The following is a 24,584-nucleotide window of genomic DNA, read 5'->3' on the forward strand; positions in this document are numbered from 1 at the left end:
TTTTTATTCCTGTCTTTTCCACTGGCCAGTTATGTGGTCCTAGGCAGGTGCGTTAGCTTCTCCGTGACCTAGTTTACTCGTTGGTAGAAAGAGGTCACTAAATTAACTTCCAGTTCTAGATTTGTCTTACTAAAATTTACCCTAAAATCAACATTGCTCTTGTCTAACCACCAATTGTCTAATCTCTGCTTTTCCTCCCTTTCCCCTTCCCCAAATTCCTGATTTCTAAATGAATTTTCTTTAAATCCTGTAACATGGAAGATTTATTTTGTTAATTATAGAGCATGGTAACAACATACCCTGTAAGGAATGTGACTTGTACTGACCGAGAGAAAACCTGGGTTGGGAGCCTTGTTTTACCATGTGCTGTGGGGAAGACTTTGGGTGCATTCATTTATTCCTTCTCAGTCTCAATTTCCTCACCCATAAAATGAGGATAATAATATTTATTCTAACTATCTCATGGGAAACTATGATGAAAGTACTCTGTAAGTTTTAGTATATCATATAAAGGTAAGTTGTAATTAGTACTGGCAATTGTATTTAATAATAAAAACCATAGCTAACATTCTTATAGCACTTTAAGGTTTGCAAAGAGCTTCATCAATATTAGTTTGTCCTTACAATAACCTTGGGAGGTAGGTGTTATTGTTACTCCTGCTTTACAAATGATGAATACGAGGTTAACAAGTTATGTGATTTCCTCAGGGTCACACAGCTAGTATTTGAAGTCACATTTGAATTCAGATCTTTCTGACTCCAGGTCCAGCATTTAATTCACTGCTCATCCTAGCTCCTTCAGTTTTAAGGTATTAAGCTTGAACTTGCACTAAAACTTTTGAGACGTCTTGTATTTATAGTACAATGTTAGCTTTAGTCTTCCTCTAAATTGTACCTCTGATGTCTTCAGAGAGGGTACTCTTGAGTACCTAAGTTTGTTCCAAGAGAGCCCAAACTCTGATAGGAAGGTCCTGCCAAGTTGGAAAGTTAGGACTGGTGGAGTGATGGACTTCTTGTTTTTCATCTGAGGACCAGTCTTGCCAAGTCTGGAGAAGCCAGAAGATTGGCCACCAGGTGATGAATTTTCTTTGGCCACCACTTATAAAATCTCTCCTAAAGCTTGGAGGGGGTTGTTGTGTTTCACATTGGTGGAAAAAAAATACGGACATGGATAAAATCACTGATCTTTGATGTTTTATGAAATATACTGTTGTTCTCCACTGATTACTACTAATCAAAATTAGGCACTCCCCATAATTTATTGCTCCATTTAAAAATTATTTTTATTTTTCAAATAGATTGAACAACAATTCCCATTCATCAGCAAAACAAATTCTCCCAATCACCATACCCCAAAAATGTATGTCTGCATTTTAAGTACATCACCTCTCTGGAAGGTGTGAATGATGTGTTAAATTTTCAGTCTTCTGGGCTGTTTTATCATTGATTAGAGCTATGAAGTATTTAGTTGCTTTTCCTCTATAATATTTTTATTGCATAAAATATTCTCCTTATTTTCCTCAACTCATTGAAAATCAGTTCATTGAGATTTTATTGATTTTCTCTGAACATGCCCCATTTCTTATGGCATGTTACTATTCCATTATATTTATGTTCTCTATTTTGTTCAGCTGCTTCCTAAAAGGAACACACACCATTATTTCTAATTTTTGGCTAGCATGAGAAGAATTGCTATCAATATTTTAGGACACATCGCTCCTTTTCCTCTTTTTTTATCTCTTTGGGGGGATTGGATTAGTAATGTTATAGCTGGATCAGAGAATATGTAGAGTTTAGTAACTTTTAGGGTATAGTTCCAAATTTCTTTCCAGACTGGATAGACTATTTTGCAGCTCCACCAGAACTGTGTTAATGTGCTTGTTTTCCTACAGCTTCTCCAACACTTTCAGTTTTTGTCCCAGACTTCTTGAGATCATCACTTTGTACTTTGTTCTCTCACTTGTTCCCTTCTATCACATAATACCTCCCCTGATACATTTCCTTCTTTTCCATCTGCTTTTTTCTTCCCACATTCTGAGCATTTAATTGTTCATGACTTTCTGTCTTGGAAAATACTGTATTCTTTTATAAATTCCTTGTTCACACCCTGATCCAAAGGGGATTTTTCATTTACACTAATGTCTGCATTCATTTACACTAATGATGGTGATTAATACCTGCTAATATTAGACAGCATGTGTTCTTTTTTGGCATGCTTTAAGGTAAAGAAAGAAAAGAAAAACTCATTAATGTAATAAAGTGGCTTTCTAAAGCAGAATCAAAAATCTGGTTTTAATTAAATCTCCATATAGATCTTATATATGATTTTTTAATAATTTTGAGAAATTTCATTTAAATACTGTCTCAGCGTTGTATAATATGCCATCTGTTTTCTCTTACTTAAGCATGTATAGGATTATTTTACAATGAAAGAAGGAAAAATCTCACTATGATTCATTTTACCTTAAATTTGGATTGATTTTTTCTTAAGTCACTAGAGGATAATTCTTTGAAAGAAAATAATTCCTAAGTTCAGTTTCTCTTCCTTTTAGTACTGGTTTCTGTAGTTTGTTTTAGATGAAATAGGTTTTGTTTGTTTGTTTGTTTGTTTTTTGAGGAGGGTATTCTGGGAAAGTCAAGAGTAACTAGAGTAGAAAAAATTAACTATTTCTTGTATACATCCATTGTTTTACATGCATATAATTTTTATGTATATATGTCTTGAGATGGGGAATTTCTTGACACTCTAGGCCATGATGAATATTTCCACATAGCCCTAAAAATGTCTTAACAAGATATGCCAAGAGCATGTATTTAACAAATACTTACTGAAATGGATTAAATATCTATTCATCTTTTTATACAACATGGATGACTACAAATCATGTTTTACAATCCAAATGAAATTTTGGCTCATATGAAATGTATCATGATATAGGGACTAGAGAGTTGACCTTGGGGAAAAGAAGACCTGAGGTCCAGTCCCGTCTCTGACCCGTCCTCATTGTGTGATTCTTAGCAAGTCACGTAGCCTCTGGGTAACTTTCTAAGAATATCCATTTCAGAGAAGGGCTTGACTGCATTAGTGGATACAATTTTATTGTATTTCGTGTTTATTTATGTATATATAGTATTTAATAATAATTATATTAATAATAATGAATTATGTATAGGATTTAATAACACTCTATTAACTAAAATCCAGGTTCAGTCTTTATCCTTATGTGTTATTGTCTTTGATATGAAATTAATGCTTACATTTATTTGTTTCATAGAAAAGGATTCTTTTATTTTAAATCTATCATTAGAGGGAGCTTTCTATGCCAATGAAATCACGGGTCTAACTTCTATCCTAATTAGCATTATAAAAGTAATTACGTACTTTGTAATCAATAAATTATATTAGAATAGGGACTGGATGAGTGATTTCTTTGGTAAATGAAGCTCTTGCATAAGGAAATTCCCTCTATCAATGAAAGTCACTTCCTTCTGGGGCAGCTAAGTGGCATAGTGGATAAAGCAAGGGTACTGGAAAACCTGAGTTAAAAATCTGGCCTTAGACACTTACTAGCTGTGTCACCTTGAGGAAGTCACTTAACTTTGATTGTTTAAAAGAAAGGCAGCTCCTAGTTGTAGAAAGGTGCTCTGAGACTTACCCAGGATCACACAGCCATTATTTGTCAGACACAACATTTGGATTCAGGTCTTCCTAACTTCAAAGCCAGCTCACTATCCATTGAGACATGCTGCTTCTCAAGGAAATTAAGGGAAAAGATCAACTAATTAATTAGGAAAAACAACAATGAAATTCAAGTGTCTATTCTTCAATCAGAGAATTGTCAGCCAAGTGTGTATTGTGTTAGTGTGGGGCAGGGAGGAATAGTCTTGCACAAATATAGTTTCTGCCAAAACATCAGACACATCATTTAAAATTCGATGAAGATAAAAAGCATGCAGATGAGGTAAATCACTCAGCACTCTCAAGGACAGTTAGAATAAATAAAACAGAGAGTTATGATAAGACGAATATGAGTCAGAAGTTCCGAACTTCATCAAAGACTAATAAAACAGACAAGTAAAGAAACCAGATTCATGAATATTGTGTCTTTATCTATGGAAAAATACTACATTTTTATGGTCTCAACATAGGCACTAGAACAATATATGTTATTATATCTTCAGTCAGATTTACTGAGAGAGTGATAATTCACTGGAAAGATTAAAAAAGATGTTTTTAATTAAATTTTATTAAATCAGATGTTTCTTTTTTAATTATTGGGGCTACTTTTTGAAATATTTCTGGGATAATACTTCAAATCCTTGAGCTGCCTTTGAAAATTAGTTGGCCTGGAATTGATCATCTAAATACGAACTGCCATTAAAATGATATTTCAATATAGAGACATTGATACTGGAGATTTGAACAAATGAGCCGACAAAACAACATGGGCATTTTAAGCATTATCTCATTTGAGATTGAGCAGGCCCCAGACAGAATTAACCCTTAGCTGCTTGCAATATTTCTGGGATGTAAGTAGTATAAATCTTTCTGATTGACAGGTTGCAAGGGAAGTACCTTCCCTATAAATGAGCCATTGAAGGCAATGAATCAATTAATCAACAAGTATTAATTGCTGACTATGTTCCAGATACTGTGTGCTGAGTGCTGGGGATACAAAGAAAATGTGAAACCAGTCCCTACCCTCAAAAAGCTTATGTTCTAATGGAGAGAGGAAGGCATTTACTATGGTAGATACAGAGACAGAAGATATTTAATATGTATGTATACGTAGGTGAGTATATTTCTACATAGAGAATTCATAAAGAGCAATTTTAAAATTGGAAAAGCAAGTTTGAACTAAATCTTGAAGGAACCTAGACTTTCTAATGGATGAAAGAGTAAAGGACATGAGGGACAGCCTGGGCAAAGGTATGGTGACAGGAGTCACTATGGAAAAAGAATAGCAATTCTAGGGAAAAGACGAGAAAGATTGAGAGGGACCATTTTGTGAAGGGTTTAAAATTCCAGAAAAAGGTGTTCATCTTTGATTCTAAAGGTAACAGGAAGCCAGAAAGTTTATTGAATAAGGATCTGTTATGATCAGATCTGTGCTTTAGTAAAATAACTTTTTCTCTTGTAAAGAGGATGAATTAGAGTAGGGAGAAACCAAAGGCAAAGATATGAGTTAGGCAGGTAGCTATGATTAGGGTCTGAAATAGGCTAGTGTTAGAAGTATCAGAAAAAGAGAGGGAGGGATGTATGACAAAGCCTGATTTGCAAGAGAAATCAGAATGTTCTGCCAATGTCAATCTAAAGAATTTATGTGGATAGACAAATTCATAGGACAGAAGTATGAAGCTGGGGTCTAATGCTGGGTTAAGGGTGGGAGAAAGTGAAGAAGGTGTTCAAATCAGCATTTTAATTCTCAGAGCTCAGGATTCAAACCCAGGTCTTCAGATTCAAAATGCAATGTTATAAGAATCTAAGCTACTTCAACAGTTTTAAATTAAGGGTTTTCAATCTTTCAAAGATTCAGTGCCATATTCTGTAAAATTATTTTGGTGGATCTAACTTATAAGGACTGCCTGAAAATACTTTGGCTCCTTTTAACAGTCAGATTGCTGAGTCAGGTTATGTCTTTGAGTAAGGATCTGGGAGGGAAGGGGTGGTACATAATTAGAAACAGTTGGGACAGCCATGGCACAGCATTCCTTTACCAAACAGGCAAAGAGCACCACGAGAGAAAAGGTTCAAGAACATTAAAAGAATAAACTATTTGATAGCTATATTTCAATAAAATTGATTTCCCTTAGAATTCTATATGTTTTATTTTCTACATTTAAAGGCATTTAAGGGTTTTCTAGGCCTTACCAGACTCCCAAAGGGATCCATGATGCACAAAACAAAACAAAATGAACAAACGTAGAGAAAGATGAGAATGTAGGACTTGGTCACATCCTCCATTTCCTTCCCTTTCCCCATGAAAACACTCCCCATCCTAATTCTGACTTTAGGCCATGGTAATACAGGGACAGAGATGCAAATCAAATGGATGCATCTGAAAACTCCTACCATAGAAGAGGTCAGATAGGACCTGCACCACTTTGAGGGAAAGATGAGTTGAAGTGCCCTGAATTTCCAGGTCATCAGAAAAGTGGATAAGGGCACTGAGCCTCTGAGAAGCATTATCAAAAGTATGACAGCTCCCTGGTAGATACCTTGCCAAGTCCTGTGGGAATATATGGTAGGGCAACTTAGCACACTATAGTCCCATGGAAGCAGAGCCTAGGTAGTCTGAGAATCCAGAATGAATGAGATCAGATCATTTCAGTAAATATGTATCTGTCTATCTATCCATATACAGTATATATACACACAGATATATCAATGAATATAAATCTATTTATGTGTATATATGTGTGTATCTATCCATAAATAGGTATGTATGCTGATATTGTATATATGATACACATCTATCTCATATATGTGATATATAATATATATGTAGTTTGTATACATACATCCATGAATATAAGTATGTTTTAATACATATATGTATGCATGTATTAATCTATCGTTGGTATATGTGTACATGTATGGTATATATAATACATAGTCATGAATATGTTTATGTCCATATACATTATCTATCTATCTACCTATCTATCTAAGAACATTATGTCTGTGTGCTATTCAATATCTTCGACCAAGCCATTTTGGAATTCTGAATCTTTCTAGAATCCTTTCATATTCTACCTTCAGTGGGCCAGGCTTTGGGTGACAGAAAGCTGTAGAGGAGCCAACATTGTAATTGCCAAGATTCCATAAGGAGTTAAGCACTGGCTTAAAGTCCGTGTCTGCTCCTAGAGCCAGCACCAGAAGTCTTTGCCACAGGAAATGAGATAATGCACCAACAAACTCATTTATCATCTCAGTAAAATACCATACCCTAAGATGTGTATTTATGTCCCAGACATTTTACCATCCAAATGAAGTGTTTTCACTGAGAGTTTTTCCTCTTTTCGGTACTGATTAGTCCTTCACAATCTCAAGTACGGCATGCTAAGTATACCTTCAAGTCTCACAACAAGTACTGTTTTTAAGTCTTCTTGGCAAAACTTTGCTAACTGTCGGGCTTAGATATGAATGAATGACTGCAACCAGGGATCAGGTCACCTTTTGGCAATGTATTGCCTTTTGGGGGGAAACACGTATTCATACCTATTTTTGCTTCAACCTAAATTATTGCTTTAGAGGTTCAAGCAGCTTAATGTTTATACTTCAGTAATGGTATCAAGTTAAAATTTTAAAAAAAGTTATTGGTTTTTATTCACCAGATATTTATCCAGTCTCTGCCAAATATAAAGTTCTGTGCTATGATCCGGGGAAGGATATGAATTTTGAATAGGAAACGAGATAAGCATTTATTAACTACTTGCTATGTGCCAGGCATTGTGCTAAGTACTTTTAAAATATGACCACTTTTGATCCTTGCAGCAGCCCTGGGAAGTAGGTGCAATTATTATCCCCATTTTACAGTTGAAGAAACTGAAACAAATTGAAGTTAAGTGATTTGCCTAGGCTCACACAACTACTAAGTGTCTGAGGCTAGATTTGAACTCAGGCCTTCCTGACTCCAGGCCCAGCTTTCTATCTATGGCACCCTTTAGCTGCCTCTATGTCATAGTTCATGCTGATGTGAAACTAGTAGAAAGATACAACTCATATGCAAATATCTATGTATGTTCTATTTCATTTGGCTTCTGGCCTATGACATATTAGATTGAGTTCAGTGGAAGTGGGGACAGGAGGAGGAGTCTCTATTAGCAGTAACATAAGACTTGTCTTGCCTCCATTCATTGATTACCATGAGAACATCAAGATGAAGTTCATGTTTCTCCAAGGGAACTCCTCTTCCCTATAAGCATTCAGGCTAAGAAGACATCGGAAATATAACTTGCTTTATTTAACCCAACAAAAAAATACAGATTAAGATTTCTTTCCCTTTTGGGGACACCAAGCAACCTTCCACTCTATGGGGACAATGATTCAGATTGAATAAGGAGTACTCATACCTTGTCAAAGGAACTCAGACACCATTCAGGAGAAAACAGGAGAAAGGCAACTTATCTATTTCTTCAGAGAATTCCTGCTTCATTTACCAAACAATATAGCATCATAGGATTTGGTTAGGGAAGAGAAACGGGCGAGGCTTTTTGCATATTTTGTATAGATGAAGGTCAGTGGGTGGGAAGGAGGGAGAGAATCTGGAACTCAAAATTTAGAAAGAAAATAATGCTAAAATAAGTAAATAATGAATTTTAAAAAAATAAATAAAAGCTATTATATTCATCTCTACTTAGGCAGACACCATCTGAATATAGAGAACCTTCAAAAACTATGAACACACAAAAGTTGATTAATGAAATAAATAAATCCTAATAGTTTTAATTCAGTCTTGCCTTTATGCACTCAGCTCCTGCCAAATTAAACTACTTGCCATATCCAAAGCTAATTGTGGTATCTGTTCATTTTATCCACATTATATCCTTGTTCTGGAATGATCTGAACTAGTTCTGCGTTTTGAAATCCTTTCCATCCTTTAATCCCCAGTTTGAGTGACATTTTTCTTACTGATATGTTTTGTTTGCAGATAGATCCCAATGAATACAAACAAATGTTCCATGAAGAGCACTCCTTTCTAAGTAGAAAACTGGGAAAAAAAGTTTGCAACTAGTGCCTGTGATAAAGGCCTGATTTCTAAAATATATAGAGAACTGAGTCAAATGTACAAGACTACAAGTCATTCCCCAATTGACAAATGGCCAAAGGATATGGACAGGCAGTTTTCAGAGGAAGAAATTAAAGATCTCTATAGTCATATAAAATGCTTTAAATCACTGTTGATTAGAAAGATACAAATCAAAACAACTCTGAGGTACCACATCACACATATCTGACAGGCTAGCATAACAAAACAGGAAGATGATAAATGTTGGAGAAGATGTGGGAGAGCTGGAACACTAATTCATTGTTGGTGAAACTGTGAGCTGATCCAACCGTTCTGGAGAGCAATTTGGAACTATGCCCAAAGGGCATACCCTTTGAACCAGCAATACCGCTTCTAGTATTATATCCCCAAGAGATCATAAAAATGAGAAAAAGTTCCACATGTACAAAAATATTTATAGCAGCTCTCTTTGTGGTGATCAAAAACTGGAAATCAAGGGGATGCCCATCAATTAGGAATGGCTGAATAAAATGTGGAATATGAATGTAATGGGATACTATGGTGCTATAAGAAATGATGAACAGGAAGACTTCAGAGAGGCCTGCAAAGACTTATATGAACCGACGCTGAGTGAAAGGAGAAGAACCAGGAGAACTTTGTACACAGCAATGACACAGTGTGCAAGGAATTTTTCTGATAGACAGTACTTCATTGCAATGCAAGGACTTAAATATTTCCCAGTGGTCTCTTAAGGCAAAATACCTTCCATATCCAGAGAAAGAACTATGGAATTCGATCGCAGAATGTAGCAGATCATCTTCTTTCGTATTATGTTTAGGTTTGTTTCATGATTTCTCCCATTCATTTTAATTCTTCTATGCAACATGACTAAGATGAAAATGTATTTAATAGGAATGTATGTGTAGAACCTATATAAAACTGTATGCCGTCTCAGGGAGGGAGGAGGGAGGGAGGGGGGAAAGAGAGGGAGGGAGGGAGGGGAAAAAATTCTAAGTTATATGGAAGTGTTTGTAGAACACTGAAAACACAAAATAATTAATAATAATAGTAAAAGAACACTCCCTCACCCCCACCCCCTAACATAACAGTTAAGCAGAAACATTTAAAAGAGTGATTGCAATAGAGAGTTCACATCGTTTCCCATCTTTTACTGTTTGTTCACATAAGTGAAGGGTGCACACATTATCTTGAATAATTTGTCACCAGTACTGTCCATTATATTTTGTTCCGTTGTTTAATTCTTCCCTCCCCTCATTTATATTTAGTTATTGTGTATTTTGTTCTTTTGGCTCTGCCTTCTCCATTCTGCATCCCTTCATGCAAGTCCTCCCAAGTTTCCATGAATTCTTTTATGATACATTATTATACAATCTTCATATACACTGGGAACTCCCCTGATTCACCCTTATTGACCAGAGCTGCCTCAAAATTGGAAAATGGGAGTCATAGGGGATATATTTTTGTTGGAAAAGCCACCCTTTCCTTATGGTCTATAAAACTGAGTTGTGAAGCACCTGGCTCTGTTTTCCATTTTCCAGCCTTTCTCTGCTTTGAACATTCAGATCAGAGTATAGCTAAGGGAGTAAGGGGACTTCTGCTCCCTTCCAAGAGCAGAAAATGGTGACTGGATCAGAACATGGTGAGCTGGGAAGTTTCTGCATGAATACTCTGAGAAGGAAGGTCATGGATCTTAAGTTCCTTGTACCATTTTTTCCTTTTCTGAGCACAGAACTGAGACAAGAATGCCTGAGAATGGTCTTTCTGTGAAAATTTAAAAGGTCCCAAGAGATGAAGTTCTCAAGTTTGTTTTGGGGCAATTTCTTGCTAAGTTGAGAGAAATACCAGATCTGCTCAAGGGAAAATTTTTTTAACAATGCATTTTTTGGAAAAGGAAGATCCTCACCTCTAATGCCATGTGATGGTGGAGAGGGGAGAAAAGTGATCCATACTTTGTTATTACAGGATGGTGCAGGTACAAAATAAGTATGCCATATTGATTTAGTACTTCCTAAACATATCTTTATTTTGAGGTGCTACTGGATGAATTTAATGCTTTATTTTAGTTTTTAATTTTTATGTTTATGGGCTCTAATCTTTTGAATGTGTTGGGCAAAATACTGTCTCATGCCTATCACTCATATTTTATGTTGAGTGCCTAGGTATAAGTGTGGGAACACATCGTTGCTGTCATTTTTCAGTCATGTCTGACACTTTGTGACCCAATTTGAGTTTTTCTTGAGAAAGATACTGGAGTGGTTAGCCATTTCCTTCTCCAACTCATTTCAGAGAAACTGAGGCTAACAGTGTTAAGTGACTTGCCACACAACTAGTCACACAACTAGTAAGTGTCTGAGGTCAGATTTGAACTCAAAAAGATGAATCTTGCTGACTCCAGGTCCAACATTCTATATGCGCTGTACCACCTAAGTGCTCTGGGGACCACATTACTAGTGGCCTTTATACCTAGACACAAACTCTTCCTACACTGACTGGTTCAGACTCAAATCACTAGTTTCTATTTTTACTTACGTTATCCTTTTCACCCTATCACAGTTCAGGCAAGAGTGCAGCGTAGGAGACCCTGTATTCCTTATCCCTCTCCTGTTGAAATTATCATCCTCTATAGTGCCACAATTGTAAAACAAAAATAATTTGGAATTAGAAGAAGAATTAAACTTAATTTTGTCTCTCCTCCTTATTACCTATGTGACTTTGGGTAAATCATGTAATCTTTTAGAGTCTTATTTTCTTCATCTGTATTAGTGAAGGGATTTTGGTCTAGATGATGTCTAACATCCCTTCTAGCTCTAGAGATCATGATCTCATTTTGCATTCTTATTATTGTATATATCCCATATTGTTCTACTGAAGTCTAAATTTGATTAGGGAGGTGAGCTTCGCATCTCATATATAACCTACTGCAATGCATTGTACCCAAGTAGTGCTTAATGCATGTTCGCTTTACTGACAAATGTCTACCCTACCCTTTTGCTTATGCAGTTTCTCAGGATAAAATCCTGAATTAACAGAGGCAAAACAGAAAAATTGTGTAGTTGTTTCCTAAAAACATGGTCACAGTGTTTTCTACTTATGATCTTTGTTACTGTGAATATGCATCAGCTTTATTTTCATGATCTGGAAATTGGAAGGAAGTATATTCAGATACCCAATCCTCAAATTATCAACACATGACTTTTTCCTCTAAATTCTAAAGAATTTTTCCTTTTTCACTTCATATGCCAACAGTGGTCTCTGAATCAGGAGGAAGATTGATGGATCCTTCCCATGGCCACAGGCAGGACCAGGAAATTCAAAGAAGAGAGAGAAAGAAAAAGAAGGAAGGAGAGGAAGAAGAGGCAGAAGTAGCAGCAGACCCAATTGTAGTAATAGCTTTGAGGAGAGAAGCTGACTCAGACATTTTCTAGTCTGGAATTATTACGTGCATCTCAATTCTAAATCCCTACTTTGGGACCCACACTTACCATAGTAAATTTGGAGCCACTGTTTTAGTAAATATTCTTCAACCTACTTAGCGGTGCTACCATAACATTTCTATGTGGCTAAATTGGTGGATGTAAGCTTTCCCTTTTAATCCTGACTTTTTAGATAATGTGCTTTTGAAAGGGTTGTGAAACAAAAATGTGTTTTACTTATTCAATCTCTAACTTTTCATTAGTTATGGAAATAGTAATAGTGTATATGGAGCCATTTTCCACAAATGAACTAAAATTATTTTTGCCATTTCTTTCTTCTCCCAATAGAAATCTTATATATTCATGTATCGTTATAGGCTAAATGTGAACTTGTTTTTCAAAGATCTGATAGGAGTGAGCAAATTTTGGCAGGTTCTGTGTTTTAAGTATAATTCCTAGGACAGATTCTGTCTCCTGATAGGGACCAATCTAGTTAAATACAAAAAAGTTCATCACCAGCAGGTAGGACATTAGTTTAATTAATTCTTTGGATATAATAAAGCATGAAACATAGAAAATAACAGGAGGATGAAATTGATTGCATAGTATCAGGAAATATCCCAATGTCATAGTCATTTTTGAATCAGCTCTTTTTGCCATTAACTAGAGAAAAGATCAATATTGACATCAAATAAGTAGATACAGGTAAACATAAGGTGCTGTTTACCATTGTAACAGGTGGAACCTGAAACAATCCATCATTAGGCTCACAAAACTGGAAATGAATAAATGAAAAGTTAATCTGGTGATCACAATTTCTGACAGAATTTTAAATAATGAATAGAAGCAAATAGAGCAGTCTTTATCAAAGGGAGGACAGAAATTTCCAGAAATCATCTCATTTAGCAGCAAACATTTTATCTTTTTGCTAAGTTGAGAGAAATACCAATCAATGGCAATATCAAGTAGCATTATCAACTCATTTGCAAAATGTTATGGAGGAGGACGGTGAAAGATTAGGAAAAATTAAATAGCAAAGAGCAGTGAATGAGGAAGCAAGTATTCAAGAAGCTTGGCATGAGACCCAGTGAAACCAGATTATCCCAAGAGCATGCATAGAAGAAACTAGGAGGAAAACCAACTAGTCAAAAATTGAACAGACCTATTAGTGTTTTAGTAGCAAACTGTTGTTATTTTTATCATCAGTGATCGCAAAACATTTATACTCAACATCTCAGTCCTCAACAGAGTAAATGAGGAAGTAGTATTGGGAATAAAGACGATTAAGATGGGAAGAATATTTGTCCTAGGACAAATGCACCAAGAAGAAATCTTTACTAAAGGTGTCACAATTTCGAAGACACTAGGGAAAATATTTTTGAGTAAATGTTTATTTATTTTTTTGTTTTCACATCATCTACATTTCCCAATATATCTCCTCTCCCAGAGAGGTGTTCCTCAAAACAATGAAGAAAAATGAAATAAAAAATAATTCAGGGTAACTAACCATCACTTCAAAAAAGTCTGTCACTGTAGACAACGTCCCACACCTATAGCCGTTGATCCTTCAAAGAAGCTGGGGGAAGTACCTTTTATTTTTCTTCTGTGGGGACAAGTTTGGGCATTAAGATTCAGCAGCATTCAGAGTAAATTATTGCCCTGTTGTTTTCCTTTCTACTCATATTGTGCTCATTGTGTACATGTTTTCTTGGTTCTTCACTTTGCATCGGTTCATACCAGTCTTCTACTACATCTTTGTATTCTCCATAGACACAATTTTATAGCACAGTAATATTCCATTGCTTTCATGTACCACAACTAGTTTAACCATTTCCAAACCAATGAATGTGTACTCTGCTTCCACTTCTTTGCTCCTGTGGCTATAAATGTTTTGGCGTACCCGGGTCCTCACTTTTTGTTATTGACATTCTGGCAATAGAAATCTAGCAATGAACTCTTTGGGTGAAAGGCTGTTAAACTTTCTTTCAATGAGTCCAAATTGCTGTCTAGAATGGCTGAACAAATTCACAGAGAACCCTGCAATTGTACTTTTAAAACTCCTCCAAAATGACATTCCCATCTTTGGTCACCTTTGCCAATTTTCAGGGTAGGATATAATTCTTAAAGCTGGTTCCATTTGCATTTCTCATATTGTTAGTGATTTGGAACACTTTTTAAAATGGTTGTTAATAGCTTGCAATTCTGAAAACTTTTTGTATCTACTGGCCATTTATCTATTGGGAGCAACTTTTGCTCTTACATGTTTTTGTTAGTTGCCTATATCTTGGATAGCAGGTCCTATTAGAGATATTTGATACAAATATTTTCCCCAATTGACTCCTTCCCTCTTTAGTTGCACTAAAGTTTTTTTCATGAAAATTAAAAAATGTTATTGAAATTATCTATTTCATCTAATATTAATAAACATGAATGTTTCCATAAAACATTTTTAGAAAAAGGGATTGTACATGAAATCATAAGTTCTTATATATAGTATATTTTCTGAAGTATATATCAAATTTTGCATAATGTCAAACTGATGTGTGAGGAGGAACCTCGAGTTGTTTTAATTGAGGTTTATCTTGACATTAGTGCTTTGGAACATTTTTTCCATTTCATTATTGATAGTTAGCATTTCTTCTTTTGACAAGTGCATTTGCTTCTTGAGCCCGTAACATTTATTCTTTGTATTTGGAGTATTATTCTACTTATATCTCCAGCTTAGATGACTGAACTGGGACTTTGTGTCAGAGCTACCTTCCTTCACCTCTCTCACTTTCAGATGGGCTGGGCAGCTTCTATTCAGTACTATCCCCTCTGAATTCTGAACACTGCTATTCCTGCAGTCCTGAATGAGGAGGCTAATACTAGTCTCTGTCCTCTGTCATAATCCCTGGTTTCTGACAATAATAGCAATAAATAAAATATAAATGCAAAGCTACAATAATAAGTATTACTATTAGTGTAGTATAATGTATATATAACATCTAATCTCTTCTTTGTACAATCCTAAACCAGGAATTGGCTCTGTCCCCTATTGTGTCTTTGACAGTCCCCAGTTGAATGTCAGAGATCACACTAGTCTCAGGACTCCTACAAAGTCACTGAAACACCCAGTTATTGTTCCCGCTCTATCTCCTGTGGTGGTTCTGAGTTCCTGAAAGGGTTTGTTGTTCCTCCTTGTCTTCCAGCTTTTGGTAGACTGCTCTGAAAGACCAAGACCAAGATCTCATTAGCTTCAGCTCCCACTTACATGATCCATGACTTCATGCCCCTGTGGCAAGTCTCCACTTAGGGCTCTATAACCCTCAAGCATTTAACAACTTCTTACCCCACTAAGTTAGTTTGCATTCAGAAGAGGAACAGATTTAGTCCCTGTTTACTGGAACTTGTGCTAGCTTCTGCCTCCTCTGGGGTCTATTTTCTCTGAGCTTCCATAGGCTTCTAAGGTTATCTAACCTGGTAATGAACTAGAGAAAGGAACTTTTTCTATTTGGTCTACTTGATCAGTATTCCATCTGAACCAAAAGTTCTTGTATCTCCCTTCAATAATAGACCAGTCAAGTAATGAGAGTGAGGGATAACAGCTCTACCGTCAATGCTACACTAATACAAACAGAATGCTAAATAACCTGGGGAAGTCTTCTAGTACATCTTGAAGAATGTATGGGAAGACATAGACAAGAAAAGGATAGAATGCGAAGGCAGAGATGGGTTTCAATCCATACCACTGGAAGGAATACTTATTTTGATGAAAGAGTGGAAAAAGAGCTGGGTTTGGAGTTAGGAAACAGTTGAATAGAGCTCCTCTCTCTGATGCTAATTAGCTGTATATCCCAGTGCAAATCATCTGGCCTCTCTGTCTTAGATTCCTCCTCTGTAAATTGAAGATAAGATATACAGTACCTTTCTCAAAATAATTGTTTCAAGGACCAAATTCAATCTTGTATATAAAGTACTTGCCAATCTTAATGCTCTTGTTAATCAGTCCTGTCCAGCTCTTCATGACCTCATTTGGGGTTTTCTTGGCAAAGATTCTGGAGTGGTTTGCCATTTCCTTCTCCAACTCATTTGATAGATAAGGAAACAAGGCAAACAGGGTTAAGTGACTTGCCCAGGCTCACACAGCTAGTTAAGTGTCTGAGGACAGATTTGAACTCAGAAAGCAGTCTTCCTGACTCCAGACCTGACACTCTACTGTACCACCTAGTTTCCTGCCATGCTTAAACCATTATATAAATGTAAATTATTATGGTTTTGCCCCAAGACTGACTATTGGATGTTGAACATAAGATATCACCTCCCAAAGGTTCATTTTTTTAATCTCTAAAATGGAGATATTTGATGTTTTGACCTTATAAGTATATAATTTGAATCAAATGTCATAATTATGATAATTCTGGTATCATGCTGATAACATTAGTGTCACCAGGTGTATCTAGGTTCTTTACTCAATTCTGCAACTTATTGTGTGGCCTTGGGCAAATCGCTTAACTTTTAAGGTCTAAATTTCCTCCCTTTTAAAAGATGAAGAGGGTATGTTATAGGATATTTAATGAACCTTTGAGCTTTATGATTCTATGAAATTTTTATTATGAAAACTGCATAGTCAATATCCATTCTCTTTTCTTTTTTCCATCTTCCTTTCTTACCAATTTATCAACAATATATTTTATCAGAGACCATTTTATATAGCAGGTAGGGACCTATCCTTCAAGTCAGAAAGACCTGAGATCATGTCCAGTCTCTGATGAACTTTGTTATCATGGGTTAGTCAATAACATTTCTTAAACCCCTACTTTGTGCCAGGCTCTGTGCTAAGCACTAGGGATACAAAGAAAGGCAAAAGATAGTTTCAGCTCTTGAGATCACAGTCTAATGGAGGAGCTGCTTAACCTCTTACTGTTCTAGACAATTCTCTAAAAGCATAAGCCGCAGAAAAGGTATCAGTCCACTTCTATAGAAGCTTCCTTTCTGAGATTTCCCAATGTCAGAGAAACCATGTACTTAGTCACTATTCTTCTTCTCTTTATAGGGGATGTTCCAAAAATCTTAGAGTAATTTTAAGCTGTTAAAGTTTCCACTGCAATTTTATTAAAGACATTAAAGCTTGAAACTGCTTGAAGACTTTTGGGACATCCTATATAGGGAATAGTTATAAATGTCAGCTTGGTATATAGTTATAAGGGAATTCCCACTGTTCAGCACTTTGGGAGAGAACTCGTAGACTTGATTCTCTTTCTTGCTATGTTTACAGTGGGTTATTTCCTTTTTCCTCCTTATTTTTCTTTCTTTTAAACTTAAATACTAAAACTTAGATACATGATAAGAAAAGAAAAAGAAACATTATAAACTCAAATACTAAAACTTAAATACAAAATAAAAAAAGAAAAAAACAAAGCATTGCCATGTGTACAACAGAACAGGTTATTTTCTTTGACATCTTTTATGCACCATAGGCCTCTAATGTTCTATAGCACTTGCAATCTTGGGTGGTGATTTTTAGCAGAAAATATAACTGCTACCAAAAGCTATGAAAGACTTTGAGTCTCCAAGCTTTCTCTCTTTCATTACTTTCAGTCAATCCTTTTGCTTTATACTTTGAGTGTGTATAAAATGAAATATTATATGAAGCCAATAACAGTCATTTATAGGTATTTATTTGATATCTTTAAAAGGATGAGTTTAAATGATGAAAGTCATCAGAACATGATTAATAAAATAGCAGGTCATTAATATTGATCTCCAGCTATTTCTCTCGTAAAGATGAATTTTTATTAAGCTTTAAACTTAGCTGCAATAACTAGGCCAGCAGTGGTACTTGCTGAAACAGACAGCCCCATTGTGAATGAGGTCATAGAATTAAGATCTCCTTTTAAATCTCTCCTGAAGTACATGCGCACAGATGCACGTGTATGTTCTCTAAGAGAGAAAGAAGGAACTGCAGAGGAGGTTCATTCTGACAATACTAACTGTGAGAGGAACTATCTGAATGTACTCTTGAAAGACACATCTTAATTCAAAAGAAACACTTGTGTTCATTCAAAGGTTAGGCCACCTGGCATGAGGCCATAGCTGGATGCTTACCTTTTCTCTTAAATAGAATTGTAGCTCAAGGATTACTCCTATATGAGGCCTTGCCTAATTCCTGGCCTCCAACATCTAACTCTTGGAGTCCCTGGCTGCTTTTAGAAAGCCCCTTTTCCTCCAGGCAATCTTTTCTGGTCCCCTCAGTTGCTAATACCATCTCCTCTAGTATTGTCTTCTCTCTAGTCTCCATGTATCTTATATGCTCTGATCGTTTATGGTATCTCTCCCATAAGTTGCTTGAGAGCAGGGACTATTTTTTCTTTTTCTTCGTATCCTCAGTGCTCAGCATAAATTGGTGACACATAGCAAACATTTTTAAAAAAGCTTATTGATTGATTGATTGTATATGTTTCATACATATGGGCAATTTAGTGGAACAGTTAGAAAGCTGGCCTTGGAGTCAGGAAAACATGGGTTTAAATCCTGCCTTTGGAGCATTCTGACTGCATTACCCCAGCTGGGCAAGTCATTTTATAGCTCACCATCCCAGGCCACTTTGCAAGACTAAGTAGCAGAGCAGATGTGGATGGATCTTCACTGCTAGAGGAACTTCAGTCTTGGGAGTTCTCATTGTCCAGTCCAAGAAATATATGTACGGATCTACATCTGCCTTTGTATGCATTGCTTTTCCTGACACATGTACATGCTGTTTTCTCCACTAGAAAGTAAACTCCTCAAAGGCAAGGGATGTTATGGTTTTGTCTTTGTAGTGCTTTTGACTAATTGTGCTTGCAACATAATAGGCAAATGTTGTTGGGTCGTTTCAGTCATGTCTGATTCTTTGTGGCCCCATTTGGGGTTTTCGTAGCAAAGATACTGGAATGTTTTACCATTTCCTCCCCCAGCTCATTTTACAGATGAGGGATTGAGGAAAGCAGGGCTAAGTGACTTGACTTGCTCAGGGTCACCCAGCTCCTACGTGTCTGAGGTTGGATTTGAATTCAGGTCCTCCTCACTTGAGGCTCAGTATCCATTGTGCCATGTAGCTGCCCCCAACAGGCAACTAATAAATGCTTACTTATTGATTGATTAATTGGTAAAGATAAGTACAGAGTTTAAACAATTAAGATGGATTTTTCAGGTTAAGTGATTTTAAGTTATGAATGATTTTTATAGGAGTTTGTTTTGGGTTCTGAACAGGCAGGAATGAAAAATGAGAATTATCCTAAAAGGTTACTAGGAGACTCCAGTATGGTATTATACCCAGGGAAAAGATACCAAGAGATGTGGCTCTAGAGTCCCGACTCTTTAACATTCACCACAGAAAATATAGATGAACATGAGAAAAGTATGTCTCACCCTAATCCAAAGGTTTGAGCCAGGAAGTTTCACAAAATGTTTTTCTCTTTACAATGAATCCTTTGTAAAGCCTGCTCTAGGCTGTTGAGAGGTAAATGAAAAGTGTGAACTGGACTCCATGTACAGGAAGCAAAGCTTACAAAAATAAACATTCATTTGACACTTGTGACCTGTTCACCTCTTCTGAGACCCCCCAAAGGAAATTTTGATTTTTTTTCCCTCTTTTTCCCAATTCTGTTTCTTGACATGAACTTGTGAACCTGGTAAATGAGACCTGATGCCAGGTTTATTTAGGAAGGAAAATTTCCAAAGTCTTGCAGTGCTAAATTTCTAAGAAGATGAACATTATAATACATTTTAAGGATAGCTCTTAAAATACCACAACGTATACAAACTGCTAACATCATATATGAAGCACAAAGGACCACTCCCTTACCCAATAGATCTGGCATTCATTTAGTTTTGAATCTTTGCGCGTTTTTTGTGAAATGCAAAAACTCTCTAAAAGAAGCCTGTGGCACCATGATCATGTTGCCTCTGACCATGCCATACAATTTTGTCCTTGATGCCTTCTTTTCTTCCTACCAGAAAAATCCAGATTGGATCATTGATATCCTCTTTGATCTCAGCTATTACTGTCTCTTCTTACAACTAGGTACCAAAATATCATCCTGGCCTGCTAAAGAAGTATAGAAATCTTTATTTTTCTTTGTTTTCTATCCCCCAGAGAATATAATCCTTCTTGAGAGCCTTTAAAAGAGTTAGATACAAAATTTAACACCATAATAAATTCTCCACTTGAGTCTTTTTCTGATACATATTTGTGTCATGGGAGTGTCCCTGGGTTCTCAAAGTCATTGTCAAAGTAGGCTAATGAGACAAATTGTAGTAGGTCCTACCAAGTTGGAAAGACTGAGAAGAAGCATGAGAGGGCAGGTAGAGAGCCAAATTTGGAGCAGAGCAACCTGTGTTCAAATGCCCCTTCAGAAATATACTGCCTGTGTGACTCTGGATGAGTCATTCATTTAACCTCTCAGTACCAAAATAACTCTTTTGCAATTTGAATTGCAAGATTAGGGATTAGCTGTGGCAGAAATTCCTACACCAAAGAAATCATTAGTGAAAAAAAAAAAAAAGGAATCAAAGACTAGACTATTTGCTAAATTTGAAGATGTCTGTCATCAAATCACATATCCATTTTGGGTTATTATAGTATATTGTGGTATATAGTGGTTGGGGCAAGCTGATGGATTTTTTTTAATTGTAGCATATCTCAAAGACCTACTACGTTGGAGTGGAGTTTTGAGACTATTAATGACCAGCGTTTATATAGCACCTTAAAGTTCAGACTTTCTTGTTTGGTCCTCATGACAATCCTATGAGATAGATGCTCTCATTCAGGTGCTCTCATTCTCATTTTATAGATGAGGAGGACAGAAGTTCAGTGTCTTGTCAAGAGCCACACAGCTTGTAAAGTATCTAAGGCAGAATTTAAACTTTGTTACTGGTCTTGACTCCAAATACTCTCTCCATTATATCACCTAGCTGTCCTGTGATTTCCATCAGTGGAGAAAATACTGATATTAAGTTACAGATTCTTCATGGATTGATGCTGACGTACTAGAATATACCATAGAGAAATGCCAAGGGGAAAAAGGAACAATTTTTAAAAATATTAGAAAATTTATGGTTTTAGATATTTTGAGACAACCTACATTTTTCTACATAAAAAAAAAAATTAAAGCTAGATTCTTCTCATGCAACTTTGTCTTTTCTCTGCCTGGAACTATGCCTTCAGTAGTATCTATAGAGTCTACTCAGTCTATGTTATCTTGGTTCCAGAACTTACTTCAATGCTTAGCTCCAGTCATTTGAACATAGGGTCTATGACAAATAATTCTGTCCTTTGACTGCTTCCTTCCTGACAGCCCGTGCACAAGCTTTTCCTACTGATATTTGGCCTTTCAAGAACTTCCAGTTGCATTAATAGGTTTATAGGATCCTGGATGTAGATGGCATCGAAGAGCAATCTTATCTAATCCTCTCGTTTTATAGAGAAATGAGCCAAATTCTTGAGAGGACAAGTGACTTCCTCAAGGTCATATAATATTAGAGGTAGGGTTTGAAACCAGGTCTTCTGATCTGAGCTTCGATTACTAGACTGACTGTTCTCAGATGTGGGCAATGAATGGTCTTTTCCCATGGCTCCTTGAACAACATCAAGAATTCACTAGGTGCTGGGAAAATAATGACAAAGTGAAAAATGTTCTGTTTTTAAACTTTGTGCTTTTTTCCCCTAGCTTGTAGGGTAGGGGTAGGGTGGAGAGGATCTCATTCCTTATCTTGTCCTTGTTCATTTTTAAAGTCATTTTGACTATTATAAATATCCAAATTAACTGCAAAGGGTCTATGAAGGAAGATGCTACCTTCATCCAGAGAAAGAACTGATAAGTGGAGATATATATAGAATGATTTTACATACATACATACATATATAGTTGTCTCTAATAGTAGCCATCTCTAGGGCAGGATGGGGGCTATGGAAGGGAAGAAAAAAGGAAAAAGAAATTTGCATGATAATTTTATTATATATCTGAGGAATAGAAAGTTGTACATAATAGAGTTGCAGTTTCATAGGCAATCATCTTTTTAAAAATTATACTGTTATAGAAATGTTTATTTTATTCCATAAATTAAAAATAAGATATATACGTATATTTTAAATCATAGCTATACAACAAGAAGTGACTTCATAGAGTAACTAGTCTTACACAAATTCCTTCTCATTTGAACCCTGCATCCTACTGTGTTTTTTCCTTTGAGTTCCTTCCCGCTCCCCACTCTGATTTCCCTATGCTCAGTTGCTTGTAGGACATGCCTTGAGTCCAATCAACAATGACCTTTGCTTAGCCTCTCATTTTGCTCCCTGCTTTCCCTGAACTTCAGATTTCAAGTTATATTTCAGAATTGTCCCCTGGGGGAGAACTCTGGACCTGAAGGAAGACCTGAGTTCAAGTCCTGCCTCAAATACCTGCTAGCTCTATTTTCCTCAGTTTATCCATCTGAGGATTAAATGAGATTATATTTGTAAAGGTTTTGCAAACCTAAGAGCACCATATAAAGACTAGTGATTATTATGTAGTCCAGTCTTCTTAATTTTACAGTTGAAGAAACTGAAGCTCATGAATTTTAAGCTATTTGTTCAAGTTCACATAGGTAGTAAGCATCAGAGCTAGAATGTGAAACCAGGTCCTTTCACTCCATGGGGCAGCTGGGTGGTGCAGTGGATAAAGTACCAGGCATGGAGTCAGGAAAACATTTTTCACATGATTGTAGATAACTTTGATTTCATTATCTGAAAACTACCTGCTCATATCTTCTGACCATTTATCAATTGGGAAATGCCTTATATTCTTATACATTTGACTCAATTGTCTACATATTGGAGAAATGAGGCATTTAGGAAAGAGACTTGCTGTAAAAATTGTTTCCCAGCTTTCTGCTTTCCTTCTACTCTTGGTTGCACTGGTTTTATTTCTAAGATTCACGCAGAAAATGTATGTTCCCATGATGCTAGCCCTGTTTTTTTTTTTTTTTTGGATTTGTCTCTAGATTGAATCCTCTTGGGATACCATAACGGAGACCCTGTACTGTCTTGTCTAAGACACCATCTTGTTCTTGCCTGAATCAGACCCAGTATATTGCTTCCAGCATGGTGCCCTTTCTCAGACTGATCTTTCCTTCTCATTTGAACCCTGCGTACTACAGTGTTTTTTTCTTTGAGTTCCTTCCCCCCTTCCCACCTCTGATTTCCCTATGCTCAGTTACTTGTAGGACATACCTTGAGTTCAATCAACAATAGCCTTTGCTTGGCCTCTCATTTTGCTTCATGCTCTTTCTGAACCTCAAACTTCAAGTCATATCTCAGAATTGTCTCCTGGGGAGTGGTTTTCTACAGTGAGTTCACATTTATAGGGGGCTTTATAGTTTATAAAGCTCTTTTCCCACAGCAATCTTATGAGGTGGGTAGTGGAAATACCATTATCCTCAGATTACAAGTTAGGAACTGAGCTTCAAAAAATTTAAGTTAAAGTGCCCATAGTGGCAAAGTTAGTAAGTGTCAGAACAGGCTAGGATTTGAACCCAATTTTCTACTTTCAAGCATGTCATTCTGTTTACTGTACCTCATTGCCCTTCTGACTACAGCTTTCATTGTATCTGAGAAAAGAAAGGTATATTAAGCATAAGGCATATAACGTTACTGTCCCTTCCTCCCCCTATAATCAGGGAAAGGGTATATTGCTGCCATGTTGAGCAAAACATGTTATCAATCATTGAGGCTTTATTGTGAATGAGTTTATTGGATCTTTCCAGGGACAACAAGCCAAGACCAGATTTTTAAAAAGCAGAGGGGAAACATAAGAGTGAGGCAAATATGTGTGGAATTTTGAAAGGGAGAAGGATGCTTTAATTTGATGGATACTGCATGAAAATTCCAGTCATCTGGAGAGATGCCCCTAGAAAAGGAGCAAACCAAGTAAGAAATAGATTTATTTACTTATTTTTGAGTAGGCCTCCTGTTCTGTCAGAGCTTTTGGTGAGGAACTTCTACCAATGCATACTATAATTTCAAGGGAGTTACCTGGTAGAGTTGTGAATTGGTCCAAGCATTCTGGAGAACAATTTGAAACTTTGCCCAGGACTATGAAACTGTTCATGACCTTTGACTCAGTAATACCACTACTGGGTCTGTAATTCAAATTTATCAAAGAAAAGGGAAAAAGATTCATGGGTACAAAAATATTTAAAGCAGTTCTTTTTGCGGTGGCAAAGAATTGAACATCAAAGGGATTCCTGTCAACTGGGGGAATGATTGAACAAGTTGTCTATGACTATAATGGAATAATACTATTGTGTAATAAGAAATGATGATCAGGATGATTTCAGAAAAACCTGGACTTATATAAATGGATGCAAACCAGAACATTGTACATCATAAATGATCAACTTTGAAAGACTTAGCTACTCT

Source organism: Notamacropus eugenii, chromosome 2 (genome assembly GCF_028372415.1).
Source record: "Notamacropus eugenii isolate mMacEug1 chromosome 2, mMacEug1.pri_v2, whole genome shotgun sequence".
Classification (NCBI taxonomy): Eukaryota; Metazoa; Chordata; class Mammalia; order Diprotodontia; family Macropodidae; genus Notamacropus; species Notamacropus eugenii.